At 39.8% G+C, this 9,059-nt stretch overlaps 1 non-coding gene across 1 annotated transcript; it reads left to right on the top strand.

Moving 5' to 3' along the window:
• The first annotated feature begins 6,314 nt into the window (after window positions 1-6,314).
• LOC141602891 (small nucleolar RNA R71) lies at window positions 6,315-6,421 on the top strand. The gene has a single exon (XR_012524797.1). It is a non-coding gene; the product is annotated as a small nucleolar RNA R71 (small nucleolar RNA).
• Window positions 6,422-9,059: the final 2,638 nt, after the last annotated feature.

Raw genomic sequence — 9,059 nt, forward strand, 5'->3', positions numbered from 1 at the left:
TCCTCAATCGTTAAATGCTTTTGTCAAGAGTAGACTCCCTATGGTGTTAGAAACACTGGAGGATCGCGGAATTCCCCCTCTTGCCTAGACAAGAAGAAGGGTCGTCCCCTCTCTACCATGCACAAAAATGGGTATGATGGATGAAGGGATCAATAGATATTTGAGTTTCACTTTGGGAGTTTGCTTTTGTTTTTGTTTTTCCCCCCAATTTCATGTGGCATTTGACATTTGAGAACACTTTCTTTTTGCCATTTCTTTTTGATTTTTGGCATTTCAATACTTGACAACTTTTTTGCATTTCTTTTTGAACATTTTCAAAGTCACCCCAATTAGTAACGAGGGTGCCTTGTATTTGAAGCTTAGGAGTCTATTTTTGCTCCTCTTTTCTTTTGATGCATTTTTGCAAACTTTCTTTCACTTTTCATTTCATTGAACTCAAATTTTTGAACAATTTCTTTTTGTGCCCATTCCCTTTGATGACAAAAATATGGTAGAACATGGACGAATGATAGATGTATGCATGGTTTCAAGGGTCACCTTGGAATAAACGTAGCCAAGGAGTTATCACACCACAAGGTACTCTTGACTAGGCCTTAATCCATGGGTCAAAGGATACTAGCATGACACATCCTAGGGTGTTTTACAAGCATTCTAACAAGCAAAGTCTTAAGAATAAAAAGCATCTATTAGGGCCTATATACACTTGTCAAGCTTCCCAAATAGACGGTTTCGCAAAATTTTTCTAATATGCAACTACATGCCATGATGCAACTATCATATATACATCCTAATGCAAATGTTTCTACCAACTAATATGTCATATAAACTAAATGCAAGTCCTAAGTTCACATTGTTTTTACCGCATCAATCAAAATAAAGCCACATAGTCATTAACATAAAGAGGAAAAAGGAGATTGGAAAGATCATACCATGCGGTCTTCAATATCCTCATGTCTCGGATGTGGCGTAGTCAATCAATGTGAACAAACATAATATATACAAGACAATATATACAAAGGAAATGAACTTGTTTTTGGATTTTTCAATTTTTCAATTTTTATGATTTTTGAAATTTTTCAATTTTTATGGGTTTTTGAATAAAAGTTAAGTGTTAGAATTCCCATCCCCACACTAATATGGGCATTGTCCTCAATGGCCAAAATGATGGAAATTATGCAAAGATGATGCATGATTTCTATACTAAATGCAATTCTACACTAAGCTATACTACATGATGCATGGTTTTTGTTATGACGGAGAGGATAATTTAAATTACCTCCCGTTGTGTATGCATCAACTTCCCCAAACCAAATGAGACACTATTGCTAATGTCAAAGCATTGGGGTAGTTCATGCACACACTATGCTATGCATGAAACTAGATTGTCATTTTGGATTTTACAAATGGGAACAATAAAGAACACCTCAATGGTACCGAGGTGTGAGTCCTTTGATGTTGCTAGGACTAAACCAACAATGATCAAAATGAAATAAAATACAAAGAGATATAGACACAAACCATGGGAGTGTAGGAGTCTCCAAGGCTTGCTAGTCCTCCATCATGCTATCATCATCATCACTTCCCTCATGAGAAGTGGTCACATTGCCACTTTCCTTGTCACCTTCTTCTTCACTTTCTCCATCATCTTGTTCATCATCATCTTCACCATCTCTTTCTTCATCTCCACTTGCTTCTTCCTCAACATTATCATCAATTTCTTCACCATTTCCAACAACCTCATTGTATTCCACCACGTCCCTAGATGCACCCGGAAACAAGGCTTCTTTATCCGCCCAACTAGGCAAAGGACAAGATGGATCAAGGAGTCCTTGCCTAGCTAAATGTAGGAGGGGAGGATATTGAGCCAAATATGCATTCTTCCGATCTTCATAAGCTTGCTTGTGCATGGCTTGCATAAGAAGAGTGACATAGTCTTTCCCAATTTCAACTCCTTCCGGTTTGAACTCTTCATACACAAAGGGGTAAGGCGGTATAACAATGGAAGAGGAGGGGTTTCATGATCACCCTTTTGTTGTTGAATGATGTACTCGGCTTCTTCGGATAGGGGAAGTAGATAGTTGGTCCGGTGGACACTTAGGCGACAAATCTTCGAGGGTAAGGTGAACGATCTAGCTTCACTTGTTAGCCATCTATATTTAGTGTCAAGGGGGTTATGGGCAACCCACTTGAACTTGTTAATCATAATGTGCATATTAATAAGATGGCCACCTTCCTTTGCCTTGTACTTGCTATCCTTATTGAAATTAGGATCAAAGTGCTTGGCTAGGACCGTGACTAGGCCGCCATTAACAATAACGGTCGTACCCTTCTTCCCATTATCAACATTAAGCCATCTATCAACCAATAGCCTCAAAGAATTGAAAGGCTTGGTGTGAATTCTTCCGACATTCAAAGCCGATTCAAGGAGGATAAAATCAAGTCTTGTGAAATGATTGGTGTCTTTCCTAGCAATTATGGTATTTCCCACAACTTTGTGCCATACTCTTATGCCCGGATGATGGACCAAAAGAGCACGACAAGCATGAAAATCATCAAATTTCTTCCCGGAGATTGCCTCCCAAAGAGGCTCGGGGTCATACTTTCCATAATGCTTAAGATATCTTGATTCATCGCTAAGACCCAAAATTTCACCTAATTCCTTAAAGGTAATGCGTCTACTAATGTTAGCTAGACGAAACTCAAGATTTTCCCTATTCTCAACTTTGGTAACTTTTAAAGAACTTAAGAATTCCAAGACAAGGGAAGGGTATGTCGATTCCTTTGTTTCAAACAATTTCTTCAAACCCATGGCATTGAAAAAGGCTTTTGTTTGTTCAAGAACACCCAATTTCTCTAAGGCATCTTCACATATGAATTTGGTGGATTGAATTGATTTCATAGCAAACTTGACGAATGTATTTCTATGGGTATCGGAAATAAAAGTTACCTCCGGATAATGTAAGAGTTGATCGATTACCGGAGTAGAAGGTGATGCTCCCATAGAAATTTGTTGTTGTTGTGGTTGCACTTCCAAGTTTGGTGTTGATACCACCATTGCCAAAGCTTTCTTTGTTTGGAGAGCTTTTTGCCTTTGAGAGAGAGCCTTTGCCTTTGGTGCCTTTGTTGCTCCCTTTGTCCTTGCCATTTGATGAACTAACCAAGAAAAGAATCAAAAATCTTCAATTTGTAGAATGCCCAAATCGATTTGAAGGTGAAAGGCTTTGCCTTTATGAAATCAAAAATCGACTCAAAGGTTGAAGATTTTGTTCTTGGTTTTGATTTTTATTGGAGATGGAGTGATTGATTTGTTGTTTAAGGATGGTTTGATTTGATTTTGGTGGATTTTGTTGAGGGTTTTTGTTTTTGTGATGGAGAGGATGAGGGTTTTGATGTTGTGGGTAGTGTTTATGAATGAATGAATGAGTGAAGGAATGAAGGTGGGAGGGTATTTAAAGAAGTCGGAATTTTCGAAAACGCAGGGGCAATCCGTGAGGATTAGGCCCAATCCGTGCGGATTCTGCAGCTTCAAAATTTTCAGAAGCTCGCCTAAAGACGGGCGGATTCTGGGGAATCCGCTCGGATTCTTCTGTGATGGGACGGGCGGATTTGCTGCAGGACGGACGGATTTCAGTCCAGAGAAATTTCTTTGTTTTCTTCAGCTGCAAAGACGGGCGTCTTCTTCACAATACGGACGGATTCTATGAGACGGCCGTCTTTCCAGAAATCCGCTCGGATTCTTTAACAGTCAAGAATTCTCAATTTTCAGCTCAGCTCAGGACGGGCGTCTTCTCAGCAGGACGCTCGGATTGTTGAAGACGGGCGGATTTTGTACAATCCGCTCGGATTTTGGTCCTTTGTACCCGGATTCATTCCATTCGTGCACAATGCATTTCCCTTTACCATTCTTCCATTCTTCTTCATTTCTTGTGTTCTTCATTGTGGGGGCACTACTAAGGCATGAATAGCCTAGGCAATTTCCATCCCCACACTAAGGTAAAGCACTACACATCAATTGAAGTCATTAGTCCCTCCCTCACTTCTCTCTTACATGACAATTATTTTGATCAAAGTAAATAAAAATCCAAAAATGACAAAAAATGCAATACAAAAATTGAAATGTAAGTTAGGGAGTTAGAAATATTTACAAGTGGTGGTTTAGGGAGGACTCCACCAAACTCTCATTCTTGATGAGATGTCAAGGGGGCATGTTCAAGGTGTTGTTGATGTTGCTCAACACCTTGAAGAAGTAATCAAAAGCTTGTTCATTATTGTGGTAGAGGTCTTCAATAGACCGTGGCCCTTGTTGTTGATCATGATCGATGGCATGCCCAATGTAGGGATTAAAAATCCCTTCAAACTCGTCGTCCCAAAGACCACAAACTTCATTGAGTTGATCATTGAAAATCTCTTGCTTAGTTGGAGACAACTCTCCCAATTTCTTTTCTTGGCCAATGAGGCCATCCTCTTCTTCCTTGGTTGATTTTGATGAGCCTTGCAAGCTCTCCTTGTCACAATTCACTTGCTCTTTGAATGGAGCATCTTCATCTTTCTTCTTCCATTGGAGTTCCGATTTCTTCCTTTCATCTTTCCGGCTATAATGATCAATCATGAAACATGGCTCATGCAAACGAGGAGCTCTCATGGTTTTGTCAAGATTAAAAGTTATGCTTTCATCTCCCACTTCTAGAGTGAGCTCTCCATGTTTTACATCAATCACCGCACCCGCGGTGTGTAGGAAGGGTCTTCCTAAGATGATAGGAATGTTGGAATCTTCCTCCATATCAACAATGACAAAGTCCACCGGGATGAAAAACTTCCCAATTCGCACGGGGACATCTTCCCATATCCCTAATGGTGTCTTCGTCAATCTATCGGCCATTTGGAGTGTGATATTGGTTCATTTAAGCTCTCCCATTCCCAACCTTTTACTTACCGAGTACGGCATGACACTCACACTAGCCCCTAGATCGCATAAGGCTTTGTTGATCGTCGTGTCGCCAATGGTACACGGTATTGAGAAGCTTCCCGGATCCTTTAACTTTGGAGGTGAACTCCCTTGAAGTATTGCACTACTCACCTTAGTGAAGGCGATAGTCTCAAGTTTCCGGATCGACTTCTTCTTTGTGAGGATATCTTTCATATACTTTGCATAGGCCGGAACGTGATTGATTAATTCCGTGAAAGGAATTGAGACTTCTAAATTCTTCACAATCTCCATGAACTTTCCAAGTTGATCATCAAATTTAGGCTTGGCTTGACGACTTGGAAAAGGAAGTCTAATCACAATGGGCTCCTTCTCTTTGGCCTTGTCTTCATTTTTCTTTGAACTTTCTTCTTTTGATGATTCCCCTTCTTTGGGGCTTTGCACAATTTCTTCCTTTTCACTAGCTTGCACAACTTCATCCTCAACTTGCTTCTTCGGTGCCTCATACCTTGTACCACTTCTCAAGTGAATGGCACTAACCGTTTCATGTCTAGGGGGATTACTTTGAGGTGGTAATTGCCCCTTTTGTCTTTGTGAGCTTGAAGATGCTAGTTGAGTCAATTGTGTTTCCAACATCTTGGTGTGAGCTAGAATGTTGTTGATGGTGGTGTCTTTTGCTTGGCTATCTTTTTGCATTTGAGTGAAAAATTCTTGTTGATTCTTTTGCATTTGGAGGACCGCTTTTTGGACATCAAAACCTTGGTCATTTTGGTGATTGTATGGATTTTGATTTTGGTAACCTTGGTTTTGATTGTAAAAGGGTCTTTGATTTTGGTTTCTCATGGGTGGTGGAGTGTATGTTGTTTGAGGGTTTTGAACATTTTGGCTTTTGTATGAGAGATTTGGATGGAACTTGGTGTTTTCATTGTAAAAATTTGAATAAGGGGTACCACTTTTGTAAGCTTGGAAAGCATTAACTTGTTCGGTTCTTCCCCTACACTCACTTGGGTCATGACCCAAAGTTCCACAATTCTCACATATCCCACTTGGGATTGATGAGGATGCCGTCATGGCATTGACATGATGCTTTGATGATTTTGAGTTTTCCTCAAGTCTAGCCATAGCTTGTTCAAATTTCAAGTTGATTGTGTCAATGTGAGCACTAAGTTGAGCACCCAATTGAGTAACGGAGTCCACTTCATACTTTCCTCCTCTAGTAGCCTTGCGAGGTCTACTATATTGTGAATTATGGACCGCCATTTCCTCAATCTTGTTCCATGTTTGATTGTCATCAACTTCGGTGAACATTCCATTTGATCCCATATTGAGAATGTTCCTTGAATCTTCATATAAACCATTCCAAAATTGTTGTACCAAAAACCATTCGCTAAGTCCATGGTGAGGACATGAGCGACAAACACCTTTGAACCGCTCCCAAGCTTCATACAAAGATTCTTCATCCCTTTGCTTAAAACCCGTAATTTGAGCTCTTAGCATGTTAGTCTTTTCCGGTGGGTAGAATTTTTTGTAGAAAGCTAGAGCTAACTTCTTCCAAGAATCTATTCCAAGGGTGGCCTTATCAAGGCCCTTCAACCATTGCTTTGCGGTGCCGATTAACGAAAAAGGAAATAAGACCCATCTAATTTGGTCTTGAGTCACGCCCGTTTGAGAGATAGCATCACAATAATCACAAAAGGTTTCCATATGAGAATGAGGGTCTTCACTTGGCATCCCCCCATATTGGCTCCTCTCAACTAATTGGATGAAGGCGGACTTGGCAATAAAATTTCCGGTGAGATGTTGCGGTGTAGGAGTACCATTTGGTAGATTCTCCTCGGTGGGTATAGAGTGTGACGAGAATTTAGGCATTGTAGGTGGATTTTGTGGGATATTGTTTAATGGGTTCTCTTCTCCTTCTATTGCGAAAGGATTGACAAACTCACTAGTGGGTTGAACAACTTCACCAACGCCTCTCAAATTCCTCCTAACAAGTCTCCTATTATTCGTCAAGGTTCTTTCGATTTCACGGTCAAAAGGTAACAAATCACTTTGTAACCTTCTAGACATGCAAAATATCAAACATCTCAAAAACAATTAGAACAAACCTTGAGGAGTTCTACTTCCCCAAGGTGAAGAAAGACACAACTAATAACAATAAAAGAAATCTTAAATCAATTTAAACACCGTCCCCGGCAACGGCGCCATTTTTGATCGAGGCCATTTCGTGTTCACAATTAAGTATATGTGGTCGTTGGTCAATGGTCGATACAAAACACAATTTATACTTCACAAACAACTCTACAATTAGTAAAGAGGCAAGTAAAGGTCGGATCCCAAGGGACGGGTATTGAAATGAGAATTCTATTGTAACTAGTAGTGTCTAGGGGGTGTCACAAATTGGGTTGATGTAGAAGGTTACTAAACTAAAATAACAATGAAAATAAACTAGCAAGATGAATAAAATAAGGGGTGTAAACAATTGATTAAAGGCACTAGGGTGTCATGGGATCATAGGGGAATCATGGGATATGATCATACAAACATGTTCTCAAATTATAAGCAAGCAATTATTGTTGTGATGGATTGAGTTGGGTTATATCTTACAATCCTAGGAAAGTTTGGGTCCCCGGAGCCGAATCGATTAGATTGTACAACACCTACAAGTCGACTTAATCTTTCCTACTCAACACATGCATGGTCTAACAAGACTCGAGTTGGGTTATGTCTTACAAGTCTCATTAAAAAGATAGGAGATGATAGTAAATGCAAGGATTCATAGGCTTAGCATTTCATCAAATATAACATGTGCATGTATTAAGATCAAAACAAGCAAGCAAATAAGATATGAAAGCATATTAATTTAAGCATGAATCATTCCCCATGTTGGTTTCCCTAATCACCCATTAAACCCTAGCTAAGAGACTACTCACTCATTATCATGTTGATCATGCTAGCAAGGTTGTCAATCATACCAACAATATGAAACATGATGAATAAATGAAAGTAATTAACAATAATTAAAAAGGGATTAAGAGATTATACCTACTAATGATTCCAAAATAATAATGCAAAGAATAATAGAAGAACTTGATGATTGATGGAAGGTTGTCAATCTCCCAATAAACCCAATAATCTTCTAATTACCCAAAATAAAGGAAGAACAAGAGAGAGATTAAAGAACTAAAACTTGGATTAAAACTTGATTAATACTTGATTACAATATTGAAGAGAGATTTGATTGATATTAACTACTCTAAATATTGATAAGAAGAACATGCTCCTCTAATTAGACTAATGGGGTATTTATAGTGAAAATTAGGGAGGATGCATTAGGGTTAACTAAGGGCTAAACTAGTAATTACACTTTTTAAGTTGAGCAAGGAGGACCCGGTATTTTCTGAGAGAAGGGCTTCTCTTTTCGTAGTTCGAAGAATGAAATTCGTGCTGTACAGGAATCCGTGCGGATTAGAGTCGGGACGGCCGGATTTGGGCTGTGCAATCCGAGCGGATTCAGGAGAGGGACGCTCGGATTGTTGAGGGGGAATCCGAGCGGATTCCAAGGAGGGACGCTCGGATTGGGCTGGCTGGACGGACGGATTGTCTGCAATCCGTTCGGATTGTTGGTCAGCTTCAATTCTTCTTCTTTTCTTCCCTTTTCTTCATAAATTCCTTGGGGATTTCCTTGGGGACGCAAGGATCCTTTCTCAACATTGTTCTTCTACTATAATATGTACAAAGGCCTTCTAGTCTTGTCTCTTCTTGATGCTTGGTCATTGAATACAATCAATTTAGCCTCGTTTTGCCATGAAAATGCAAAATTCTTACTCCTTTCCTACCAAGGGATCAAAATCTCAAAGAATATGCAAAACAAAGAACTAGAGATAAGAAATGACCCAAATAGGCACTAAAAAGCATGGAAACAATGGTAATTCGGGGGCTAAATATGCGCCAATTACGGTCACATCAACACCTCAAGAACTTAGGATAGGGACAACCCTGGACCCCTCGGAAACACAACAGTTCATTGACCTCCTCCACAAATACAAGGACGTGTTCGCCTGGTCTTACAGAGATATGCCTGGGATTGACAGAGAAATTGCAGAGCACCGGATACCCATTAAACCCGGGGCTAAAC

The sequence above is a fragment of the Silene latifolia genome, chromosome 9, assembly GCF_048544455.1.
Source record: "Silene latifolia isolate original U9 population chromosome 9, ASM4854445v1, whole genome shotgun sequence".
Taxonomy (NCBI): domain Eukaryota; kingdom Viridiplantae; phylum Streptophyta; class Magnoliopsida; order Caryophyllales; family Caryophyllaceae; genus Silene; species Silene latifolia.